Source organism: Cervus canadensis, chromosome 24 (assembly GCF_019320065.1).
Source record: "Cervus canadensis isolate Bull #8, Minnesota chromosome 24, ASM1932006v1, whole genome shotgun sequence".
Taxonomy (NCBI): Eukaryota; Metazoa; Chordata; class Mammalia; order Artiodactyla; family Cervidae; genus Cervus; species Cervus canadensis.
In genome coordinates this window covers 43235081-43248800 of record NC_057409.1, presented here as the reverse complement: position 1 = coordinate 43248800, position 13720 = coordinate 43235081, and positions in this window count along the sequence as shown.

Genomic DNA, 13720 nt, shown 5'->3' with positions numbered 1-13720 from the left:
TAACATTTGAAAAGTTAAAATGAATCAAAGGCCTAAATATAAGAGCTTAAACTTTAAAATACTTTGGAGAAAACAGGTATAAATCTTCTTGACTTTGAATCAGGCACAAGCAACCAAAGAAAAATAAATAATATGGACCTCATCAAAAGACAATCTAAGGAATAGGAGAAAATATTTGCAAATAATATATCTCATAAAGGTCTAATATTTAGAATACATAAAGAACTATTATAATTCAACAATTAAAAGACAATCCAATTTAACAATGGACAAACTATCTGAATAGAAATTTCTGTAAAAAAAAAAAAAATTTCTGTAAAGAAGATACACGAATGGACATGAAAAGATGCTCAACATCATTAGCCATCTTGGAAATGCAAATTAAAACCACAATGAGATAACGTTTCAGATCCTTTAGGATATATGTCTATAATTAAAAAGAAAAATAAGTTCTGAAGAAAGTGGAACTGTTTTACTGTACTTAATGGGAGCATAAAATGCTTTGGAAAACACTTCTTTGAAAAAATTCCTGCCTTCCTCAAACTGTTATGTATAAAATTACCATGACCCAGTAATTCTAATAGATATACACCCAAGGAATTGAAGACATATGTTCACACAAAAATATGTACACAAATGTGCACAGCAGTCATAGTAGCAAAAGAAAAACAACTCAAATGTGCATCAGCTGACTAATGGATAACCAAAAGTGGTATAGCAATACAAAGAAAAGTTATTAGGCACAAAAGGGAAGGAATGAAGTGCTCATACAAGATGGATGAAACTTGAAAACATTATGCTAAGTGAAAGAAGCCAGTTGCAAAGTATGATGCTGTTTAAATGACATATCCAGAATAGGTAAGTCTATAGATACAGAAAATAGATTAGTAGGCTACTGCTTCAGTGAATTCTACTAGGGCTGGAGAATTGGGGGGAAATGAGGAGTGACTATTAAAGGGCAAAGTTTCTTTGCAGGGGGTGATCAAAGTGCTTTAAAATTGAGTGATGATTGTATAGCTCTATAAATATACTGAAAAACTATAGGTGAGGTGTATGATATGTTAATTATATCTCTCAAACTATTATATAAAGCAAAAAATACAATGCTAATAAGTGAAGTATAGTGTATTATTAAGGGAGTGCATAGGATTTTCACATCCAATGAGGATCGTCGTAAAAAGCTTCAAAAAAAAAAAAAAAAAAAACCAGATTTTTATTTGAAAAAAAAATTTTTTTAATAAAACTTTAAAATCTAAATTAAAATCCAGAGGGGAAGTTGAAAACGCTAGAGCAGCGGTCTTTTTTTTGTTGTTGTTATTTAAAACTGTTTAGTCCTTTAGTTATGTCACACAGAATGATGCTGTCTTGGTTTGATCCCCTAAAAGCAATATTTTTCTATATCTATTAGTAAGACTAACAAAAATACTGCTGCTATCTATTTTAAAATCTATCCTTAAAATAGCCCTAAAGTAACAAGACACATGATCTGCCATTGAAGTGAAGCCGCTCAGTCGTGTTCGACGACCCCATGGACTGTAGCCTACCAGGATCCTCAGTCCATGGGATTTTCCAGGCAAGAATACTGGAGTGGGTTGCCATTTCCATCTCCATAGAGCAGCGGTCTTAAAACGTTTTGATCACAGGACTCCTTTAAACTTTGAAATTGATTGAAGACTCTAAAGAGTTTTCCTTTGTGTGTTGTATCTATAGATAGTTACCATATTAAAAATTAAAATAGAAAATTTTAAACTATGTATTAACTCATTGAAAAATAATAAATCCTTTTTATATTAGCGTAAATAACATATTTGTATGGAAAATGGCCATATTTCCCCCAAAACAAAAAATAACTAGTGAGTAGAGTCACAATGTATTTCTTTTTTGCAAGTGTCTTTAACTTCCTTAATGCCTGATTGGTAGAAGACAGCAGGATAGTTACATATACTACTTCATTCAATTGTTACCATACTGGTTGCTGTTGGTTAAAATATGTAAAAAATAAATCGAAGCTCATACAGACATGTAATTGGGGGAAGGGAGAAGACTATATTAGTAGCTTAATGTAATATTTCCTTTAATAGCACACCCAGACTTGACAGGTATAGTTTCTTAATTGAAATGTAGAATTTAAAGAAAAAAAAAAAGAAATGTAGAATTTGAAACTGTATCAATGAACTTTTTATACTCTGTTGCAGTAAAAATCCATTGGTTTATCTTACACTTCAGGAAGGTCTTTTTTCCATGCATAATTTTGTAACATGATGGATTGGTAATTTAGAAACATTGATTCACTGAGTTATACAGGTCTCTTAAATATTGACACACTTCATTATACAATATATAAAGATCATATTATTTTCACAGACATCAGAAAAAGTCTTTAAATACTGAGAGACTGTCAAATTCACAGTGATGAATACAATTTTTCTAAAATGCTAATTTTTGTGTGAAAGGTCAAATTTTGTCATTGTCAGTTGTTTTCTTTAAGTGTTAGGCTCATCTGTTCATTTTTTGAGAAAATGACTGCTATATTTCCATTGGTTATTCCAATAATGAATAACCATTATTGACCTGTCATTCATTCTGACCTAAAAATACTGTTCTTTTTTTTAAACAGCTGAATAAACTTATAACTCAATCTCTTGTGAGCTTTTCCTATAGATAGTCACCTTATGGACCAGAAAAGACTGCTTTTCTTTGCATAAAATATTTTTCAAACATTACTCAAGCATTCAGTTCAGTTCAGTTCAGTCTCTCAGTTGTGTCCAACTCATTGCAATCCCATGGACTGCAGCACGCCAGGCCTCCCTGTCCATCACCAACTCCCGGAGTTTACCCAAACTCATGTCCATTGAGTCGGTGATGCCATCCAACCATCTCATCCTCTGTCGTCCCCTTCTCCTGCCTTCAATCTTTCCCAGCATCAGGGTCTTTTCCAATGAGTCAGCTCTTCACAACAGGTGGCCAAAGTATTGTAGTTTCAGCTTCAGCATCAGTCCTTCCAATGAATATTCAGGACTGATTTCCTTTAGGATGGACTGGCTGAATCTCCTTGCAGTCCAAGGGACTCTCAAGAGTCTTCTCCAACACCACAGTTCAAAAGCATCAATTCTTCGGCGCTCAGCTTTCTTTATAGTCCAACTCTCACATCCATACATGACTACTGGAAAAACCATAGCCTTGACTAGATGGAGCTTTGTTGACAAAGTAATGTCTCTGCTTTTTAATAGGCTGTCTAGGTTGGTCATAACTTTTCTTCCAAGGAGTAAGCGTCTTTTTATTTCGTGGCTGCAGTCACCATCTCAAGTATTAAAACTTAGCAAAATTAATGTTTCAGTTTCCTATTGCTGCTGTAAGAAATTCCCACAAACTTCATGGCTTACAACACAGGTTTATTTATCTTATAGTTCTGAAAGTCAGAAATCCTAAACTCAAGGTTTTGCTGAGTCAATATCTTCTGGAGGCTCTCGAGGAGAATTGTGGGGTGTTTGTTTTGGGCATGATGAGGGATCTTAATTCCCCTACTAGGGCTGAACCCATGCCTCATACGGTGGAAATATGGAATCCTAGCCCTGAACCACCAGGGAAGTCCCGGGGAGAATTTATTTTCTTCTCTAACTTTTAGAGACTGCCTGCTTTCTTCAGTTCATGGCCCCTTCCTCCATCTTCAGGGCCTAGCTGGGTCTTTCACAACTCACTTCCTCTCTCCCCTTCTCCCTCTCCCTCTCTCTGTCTCCTTAGCTTCTGTGATCACATCTCCTCTAACTCTGACCCTTTTGTCTCCCTCTTTTAACAACTCTTATGGTTACATTGAACTACCCAGATAATCCCCACCCTATCTCAAGATCCTTAATTTAAATCACATCAGCAAAATATTTTTTTTCCAAGTGAACTAACATATTCACAGGTTTCAGGGATTAGGAAGTAGACTTCTTTGGGACACCATTAATTAGCCTACCATAAGTAATTTACTGTTTCATCAATGACATTCTCAAGTGAAACTTTAAGTGCATCACAGAGAGGAATACAATGAATGGTCGTACAGTTGGTGTCACGGTCTTGATTCACGCTAAAATGCCAGCAGTTTCACACACCATTGCTTTTGCACTTAGTGCCTATTTCCACACAGTGGAAAAAGGAAACAATGTCTTAATATTATTATGAAAATCATCTTGACCTTGCAGACCTCCTATAAAAGTCCCAGGTCCTCCAGGAGTCCAAAGACCATATTTTGATCTGGAAGAAGGGAAGTAAAAGGTTTTCCCTAACCTAGACAAATGACAGGACATAAAGAAGCAAACATTACAAGTTCTGTATAGTAGGAGCATGGTTTGGAAAGAAGGAGCTAGAAGAAAACACCAAAAAAGGAAAGCAAGGGCCGATAAGTCTAGTAAAATAAGCCTAGTAAACCATTTTAAGAAATTTGGACTTAATCCTGAAAGGCATAAGGTTGGCAGTGAAGGGGTGTGGGAGGCATAAAGTGTTTCTAATCAGTGGAAGCAATAATACCGGCTTACAGTATGAAAAATAGACAAAATAAGAGGAAAATAAGGAAACTGCAGCAGTAGTCGAGAAGAAAAAAAGAGAATGACAGGAAATCAGATCAATGGTAGTAGAGATGGAAATGGATATGATACAATCAACAGGTTTTGGAAATTGATTAGATCCTTTTTTTTTTTAATTGGAGTATGCGTGCTAAGTCACTTTAATCATCTCCAATTCTTTGTGACCCCGTGGACTATAGGCTGCCAGGCTCCTCTGTCCATGGGATTTTCCAGGCAGGAATGCTGGAGTGGGCTGCCATGCCCTCCTCCAGGGTATTTGGAGTGTAGTTGCTTTCCAATGTTGTGATAGTTTCTGCCGTACAGCAAAGTAAATCAGCTCTACATACACATGTATCCCCCCTTTTTTGGAGTTCCTTCCCATTTAGGTCACCACAGAGCATTGAGTAGAGTTCTCTGTGCTATAAAGTTGGTTTTCATTAGTTATCTATTTTATACATAGTAGTGTATATGTGTCAATCCCGGACTCCCAATCCATTCCACCACCGCCCCTTTTTCCCTGGTATCCAAACGTTTGATCTCTACATCTGTGTCTCTGTTTCTGCTTTACAAATGGGTTCATTTATACTATTTTTCAATAGATTCTGACTTGGGTAACTTGATGTGATGATGCATTTTGAGATTTGTAGAAAACCTTTGAGAAGAGGAACAGATTTAAAAAGAAAAAAAATGATAAGATTTAAATGTAAGTGTGAAGTGCACAGAGTCACTCAGGAAAACATGTCTAGCAGGCAACTGATACAATTTGAAGCACTGAGAGAAACCCAGGCTGAAGATAAGAGATGTGGAAATCACTGGCATATAAATGTTGATGATGATGATCATCCTTAACATTTATTTACCTGCAGACCCTCTTCCAAGTACTATATGTTTGTTATTTCACTTAATCCTATAAGGTAAGTGATAATACTGTCCTCATCTTATATTAATAGATGCAAAAACAGAGGCAAGAGAGATTGAATTCACACAAATAAGTGATGTGTCAGTATTTGAACACAGGAGACCTGTACTCCAGTTCCTTCAGTGATTTATATCAGGTAGAGAGGGCAGGAGAAATGCTGCCTGTAGGACGCCCACCGAAGTCACCTGTGGAGGTTTTCAAATTAAGCAAACCTCCTGGATTCAGATGAATGGCCTTGGGAGTTAGTTCCTTTCTTCTTCACTCCTCAGCTTGAGAATCACAGACAAAGTAATCCACAGTTATTGCCAGGAGGCCTTGCCTTCCTCAGGTGTATTATGGCCATAATAGAGTGTCTTAAGATTTCAGAGGTGAGACATTCTTGGTTATAACAAGGAGTAGGGTGTGGTTTTTGAAGTGAGTGGCTAAAGTGTTCTGAGAAATGAAGGGATAGAGGAATATAAGATTAGGGTGTTATAAAAATTAAAGCCACTCTAGAGGACAGTGGGCTTCCTAGGTGGCGCTAGGGGTAAAGAACATGCCTGACAGTGCACGAGAGGAAAGTGACGAGGGTTCGATACCTGAGTCGGGAAGATCTCCTGGAGTAGGAAATGGCATCCAACTCTAGTATTCTTGCCTGGAGAAACCCTTGGACAGAGAAACCTAGAAGTCTGCTGTCCATAAGGTCGCAAAGAGTCAGACATGACTGAAGCAACTTAGCACTAGAAGACAGCAGGGCTTGGGGAAGCCAGAGAACCAGTGACCAAGTTTAGTGTAAGGAGGAAGAACAAGTTTTTAAACTAAACTAAAGAATGCTGGTCTGAAAGTACTGTAGGAAAGACTAGGAAACAGGAAGAACTTTGACCAATCTTTTAGTGTTTCTCAAACAAAATTCTTGAAGAAATTAAAATGAAGCATTACCTGCAAACCTATTCTGCACCCATGCCCTGGGCCATTCTTTTTTGTCACCAGCTCTCCTGCCCTTCTCCAAAAAAGAATCACAACAGTGTTTTCCTACACTAGCAGGATACTCTGGGTGAAGCAGAATTCCACAGCTATGTTAATTGATGGACAAACCAGCCAAGAATAAATTCCTGAGGTGAGAGATAAACAACTTCTTTGCCATTTGAGGGAATCAAGCCCTATCTGTGGAAGCCATTGGTAGTTGGAACATTTTTAAGGGCTGGAAAAGGCATAAAAAGTAAAAGTAAGAAATCGTGGGAAAATGGCCTTTGTTAAAAGGTGGTACCTTTTGCCTCAGGTAACACAAAGTAACACAAAGTGGAAGGATTTCCCATCCATTGCCAGATCAACAGGCTTATAACTTCAACTATTCCTGTTTTTCTAATAATTTCCCTATTATCTCTGAATATGAGGCTTTTTCAATAAAACTATATGTTTGATATGAATAGAAACAGTGCCTAAAATTAGAAACTGGTGAAATCTGTAATTGCCACACTTTTTATTTTCTCACTGGAGAAACAAGTCAGAAGATAGAGAATTTTTGTTTTTTTTTAAGAAAAGGAAGAAAGAAAAAGAAAAATTGAGTCAAAGGGGAAAAAATACAGAATGAAAAATTTGACTTCTTTTCCACTTGCTTTTTAGAGTCAAAATATGACTTAGATGCTCTTTGGAATGATTTTTGGACCTAGCCTATTTTCTGTTTCTGATTTCAAAATTTTAAGTATATTGTATTTATTGCAACAAAACTATTTTTAAAAAACTGTTAAATATTGACTAATGTCAGAGTAAATTCTTTTTTGGAAATCAAAAGGAAAATAGCCTCCTCAGATAAAAACAGATGTACTTAACAAGGGGAAGCATTTCTAAACAAAATATTTTACTTAAGTCACTATATCTTGTAAAAATTACAAAGTTGGGACATAGTGTCAGTAACATATATTTTCCTCTTTAAAAAATCAGTTCAAAAAAAAAAAAAAATCAGTTCAACCTAAACTGTGTGAAATTAATGACCTAACAATTAGTAAAGAATTATTTAAAGGACAATAATTTGATTGTACCCGGCAAATGGGACCTATTCTAGAGACAAAAAACACAAATCTTAAATGAATTTAGTACTAACAACAGTGCTAGCAATGTTATTCTGAAACAGTGTTGTGCTTAGTCACTCGGTCATGTCCAACTCTTTGCAACCTCATGGACTGCCAAGCTCCTCTGTCAATGGGGATTCTCCAGGGAAGAATACTGGAGTGGATTGCCATGTCCTCCTCCAGGGAATCTCTCCAACCCAGGAATCAACCCAGGTCTCCTGCATTGCAGGCGGATTTTTTTACCATCTGAGCCACCATGGGAAGCCCAAGAATACTGGAGTGGGTAGCCTCTCCCTTCTCTAGGGGAACTTCCCAACCCAGGAATCAAACCAGGGTCTCCTGCATTGCCCGTGGATTCTTTACCAGCTGAGCTACCAGGGAAGCCTTATTCTGAAACTATTATGTATCAGATATAAAGTATATAACTATTTTGTTATCTGTTTAATGTCTGTAAAATCAGTTAGATGCCAGCCTTTTTATTCCTAATATTGTTTGTTTATACTTTCTCTATTTTTCTTGAACAGTCTCATCAGAGTTGTATTGATTTTATCAATCATTTCAAAAACCAACTTTTTAATTTCTTGATTCTCTATGTTGTATGTTTTTTGCTATTTTATTTCTGCTTTTATCCTATTTCCTTTCTTCTGCTTTCTTTGGGTTTAATCTGTTCTTCTTTTTCTAGCTTCTTGAAGTTAATACTGAGATCACTGATTTTTAACTTTTTATTCTTTATCATCTATAAAAGGTTTCATTCCATATGTAGCTTCATCTTCCTCTCACAAAACTTGACATATAACTTTCATATTTTCATTATTATTTAACTAAAAATATTTTACAATGTTCACTGGGATTTCTTCTTTAACTCATGGATTATTTAGAAGTTTATTCCTTAATTTTAAAATGTATGGTAATTTTCTACTTACATTTTTGTTATTAATAGCTATCTCAAGGAATATCTTTATTAATCTCAGAGAATATTCTGTACACAACTTCTGTGCTTTGCAATTTGTTAAGACTTGCTTTAAGGCCTAGCATATGGTTAGTTTTGATAAGTGATACCCTAGAGAAGGAAATGGCCACCCATTCCAGTATTCTTGCCTGGAGAATCCCATGGACAGAGGAGCCTGGAAGGCTGCAGTCCATGGGTTCACAAGAGTTGGACACAACTTAGCAACTAAACCACCACCACCACACATATCCTTGGAAAAAAACATTTTCTTCAATTGAACTCTAGTTTTTGACCCCTCAACCCCAAAGCTCTGTTTAGCTTCCCCATCTCTCAGCCACTGCTTTATGTTCACTTTCTCATTGCTATAGTCATCACCTTTGGGTTAACAAATTCTACAAAGTAAGAAATGGCACCAAAGTAGGTCCTCACTTCTCTGGACTTCTCACTTCTCTGACAGTTTTTCCCTGAAAATCCTCACTGCCTATAAGCCTCAGATGCCTTTTTTTTTCTTTTTTTTGTTTTTGCTTTGGTGTCTTTGCTGAAAAGTAAGTTAACTGATAAGTGTCAGACTTTATGATATCTTGAAAGCAGATAATATAAGTCCTTGAACTTTGTTCTTCATTTCATTTTATTAGTTTTAAAAAATTTTACTGGAGTACAGTTGATTTACAGTATTGTGTTAGTTTCTGCTGTACACCAAAGTCAATCAGTCTCACACACACACACACACACACACACACACACATATATATCTCCAACCTTTTTTTAGATTCTTTTCCCATATAGGTCATTACAAAGTATTGAATAGAGTTCCCTGTGCTATACAGCAGGTCCTTATTGGTTATCTAGTTGATATATATAGTAGTACGTATATGTCAATCCCAATCTCCCAATTGATCCCTCTGCCCCTAGGGTCTTAACCTTGGGGCCCCAACATTTTATGAGCAGAAAATAGGCTGACAGAGCAGAGCAAACTACCCCCAAAATACATGCAATGTCCACCTTACATATGACCAAGAAGAATAACCAAAAAACCTCCCAGAATGCATCAACAAGAAACCTGGAGAACAAGGGACAAGGGAGCCCCTCCCAAGGACTAGAATTAGACCTAAACGGTACCATATTCCCACCACAAGGATCTGGGGTCCTTGGACAAATGACTACTGGATATTTCCCATCCTTCCCCACTTGCCAAATGGGAACTTTATTATATTATGTATACCCAGTACCGAGTCCTTGCTCCACCTTGCATTCTGAGTATGTGGGTACAGATACCTTGTCCCTTTAGTTCATAAGTCTCTAGATCAAAAGAGACCTATGTCAATCAATGAGGGATAAGATTAAAAACAATTATGCCACATCCTTAGAATTATATGCCATCATTTTTAAAAATGAGATTAATCTATAGAGACTCACATGGGAAAAATGTCCAAGCTATACTTAAGTGTTAAAAAAAAAAAAAAAATTGTAAAAAAAAAAAAAAAAAATTGTATGTTTATTACGATTTCCATTTCTATGAAGAAAAAAAAACTGCTATACCACTGCTAACTGTATACTATCACTAATAACAGCAAACACTATTTATAAGACAATGCCCTATGCAAAATATAAATTATTTCATTTAATCTTCAGAACAACCCTATGAGATAACACTATTTGAAGATGAGCAAAATGGGGGACAAATAGGTTATGTAACTTACCCAAGAATTCATAGACAAAAAGCTGGAATTGGAACCCTGGCAGTCTGGCTAAGCCACTATGCCAGGTCACCTAATGTTTCTATGTAAGCTTATACACACACAGTTTACAATCATATACATCAAACTCTTAACAATAGTTCTTTATTAAGGAGGGGTTACAGTGACTTTCAAATTCTGTTACTTTTGGGGGGTAATATTTAGATTGTTTTTTACACCATGGATATACTACTTCTGTAAACAAATAATTATTTAGTTCCTGCCATGAGCCAGGAAATGGCATGAGCCAGGAAATGGCAACCCACTCCAGTATTCTTGCCTGGAAAATCACATGGACGGAGGAGCCTGGCGGGCTACGGTGCATGGGGTCGCAAATAGTCAGACAAGACTGAGCCACTAACACTATGAGCCAGGTACAAGGAAGAGCAGTATTTTAGTAATATGGTAGTTGGCTACTAACAAATAACTCAAAGATCTCAATGTCTTAACAAAATTAAGCTTTCTTTTTCAATCACATCACAGCCTGAATTGGGTGCTCAGCAGGCAGCTTTTTATATTTTGATTCAGAATTCTGCCTCCAATCAACATGTGGTGGCACCATCTTCTCAAGCAGAGACCTGCAAATATTTTCTGTAAAGGGACAGATAGCAAATATTTTAGGCTCTGTGGGACATATTGTCAAAACTACTCAATGATCCCATTGAGTCATGAAAGCAGCTATAGACAATATGTAAATAAATGGGCATGTTCCAGTGGGGCTTCCCTGGTGGCTCAGTGGTAAAGAACCAATGCAGAAGGTTCGAGTTTGATCCCTAGATCAGAAAGATCCCCTGGAGAAGGAAATGGCAACCCAATCCAGTATTCTTGCCTGGGAAATCCCATGGACAGAGGAGCCTGGTAGGCTACAGTCCATGGGGTCGCAAACGAGTCAGACATGGCTTAGCAACTAAACAACAACAGTGTTCCAATAAACCTTTATTAACAAAAACATATAGTAGACTAGATTTGACCTATGGGCCACAGTTTACCAATCCCTGTTCCAAAGTCTTCTCAGAGTCCTGAATTGAGTCCTCTCTGCTTTCAAATGGTCAGGAGAAAGAATGAGGAAGGCCTAGAAATGGGACATGATTTCAACCCATATCCTGTTGGCCAGAATCCAGTCACATGGCCTCAGCCAAATGAGTCTAGGGTATGTAGTTTTCTTGTGACTCAATGCAAGGAAAAGCCATTGCTCATCTGCTAGCAAGGATGTGGCACTGTCAGCTCTTTTTGTCACTGTATATTGTTTACTATTTTTTCTTTGTATAGATAATGCTTTCTACAAGAGGACAGCTGAAAGTCCCCCTCCCTGCCCGCCGCCACCCCCCCCCCCCACCCAGTAAATACATCCAGCTCAAAGTCCAAGCTTTCCAGGTGTTGTCCAGTTTCCTTCATCAGGCTCAGATATGACTCTTTATGGTCCAATAACCTATGAACTAAAAAGTCAAGTCATCTTCCCAGACACACCCATTGGTAACTCAAGGAAGACTGAAGACTGTGAAAAACATTCTTAATCAGAAGAAGGAAAAACTGAAGACACACAGGACTCACTGGGCCACAGCAATTCTGAAATCCCACTGGGTAAACACGTGAAGGTCTCCTTCTCTGGGGGTGGCTCAACCCCTCATGTGGTTCTGATACCTCACAACAGCCTGCTACCCCACAGGGATGCCCTCACTCCCCTCAAGCTCTAATATCCTGCACTGGGCAGTCATCCACAGGAAAGTCTCCCTCCCCTGCCCAAGTTCTGACATCCTTTTGTTGTTGTTTTTTTTAAATATTTATTTGACTGGGCCAGGTCTTAGTTGCAGCATGTGGGAAATACTTCGCTGACCAAGGATAGACCCTGAGACCCCTGCATTGAGAGTGTGGAGTCTCAGCCACTGGACCACCAGGGAAGTCCCAAGTTCTGACATCCCTTTCTAGCCCTCCCCTCTATAGGACACCCTTCTCACCCCAGGCTCTTCACTCCTATTCAAGTAACACCAGGACATTAGTTAATGACTCTACCTAATGACGTAGTTGCAGAAGGAAAAGAGAGAAAAAATAAGAGAAAGGGAAGGGAAAAGAGGAAGAGAAAAACTCAAAGACTTTCTTATCTCTTACTATGGAAGTCTAGAAGTAGCCAGAGCTTTTACTTGCAAGGTTCTAAGTTTTTGCCTCTGTTTCCTTCTATTTCCTACAATCCCATGAAAGAATTCTTTCCTGATCTCATCTCTTTCTTATAATATCTTGACACACACCACTAAAAATAACCTCTATTAAGTTTCTGTTTTCTATTCTGGTCACCCAGGACTGGGTAGACACATGGTCTGCTGCTCAAGTAACCTCAGGCAACAATGTTGCAAAATGTGTTGCTGCTGCATCTCATGGCTGACTATCTTTTCAGCCACTAAGTTTGTTGCAACCCACCTGCTCTGTAAATGCCACATAGGTTTTTGGAGGGTTTTTTTGTTTGTTTTGCAGTAGTGTTCCACTTCAAGCAGTGAACAAAAAAAAGTCCACCCAGTACTTCCCTGGCACTCCAGTAGTTAAGACTCTGCACTTCCACTGCAGGGGATGTGGCTCCCATCCCTGGTCAGGAGACAGCAAGTTCCTGCATGCTCCATGGCATGGCCAGAAAACAAAACAATAAAGTATCTTCTCCCCCTGAGCTTACATTCTATAGTATGTTTTTGTTTTGTTTTGTTTTAATTTTATTTACTTACTTATTTTTGGCTTTGCTGGGTCTTTGTTGCTGCATGGGCTTTTCTTTACTTGTGGCAAGTGGGGGCTAGTCTCTTGTGGAGCACTGGCTCTAGGGCACAAGGGCTTTAGTAGTTGCAGGTCCCAGGTTCTAGAGAACAGGTTCAGTAGTTGTGGTGCTTGGGCTTAGTCACTCCACGGCATGTGAGATCTCTCGTGGATCAGGGACCGGACCCATGCCTCCTGCATTGGCAGGTGGATTTGTTACCACTGAGCCACCAGAGAAGCGGGGGTTTAGTCGTGAAGTCATGTCTGGCTCTTGCAACCCCATTGACTGTAGCCTACCAGGCTCCTTCCCAGGCAAGAATGAAGTACGGTATTATTTTGGAAAGGACATGCTTGTTTTAAAATATGCTCCAAAAAATAATAAATACAATAAAATATGCTCCAGATTTGTTTGTTTGTTTCTTTTGCATGTTTTTTGTTTGTTTGTTTTAGGATTCATTTTAATCAGGTATAGTAAGATGTTGTTGTTCAGTCACTCAGTCCTGTCCGACTTCTTGCAACATGCACACGAAAATGACTGTCATAAAGGAAGAAGTGTGTATACTCACAGATCCCTAGAAGCAGGAGACACTGTACCCCACACAGGCCCACATGCAGAAGCACCGTGAGGCACGGGGAGTGAGGGGAAAGCATGGGCAGAAGACCTGATTGTGGTTTTCACAGGAAGGAAAGGGGGAGGCAGCGGAAGCAAGCTGAGCGGGTTAGGATGGGCAGTTTGATTGTGGTCGTGAACTGCAGGGTGGTCCCCAGGTGTCTGTGTCCCATGTCTGGCC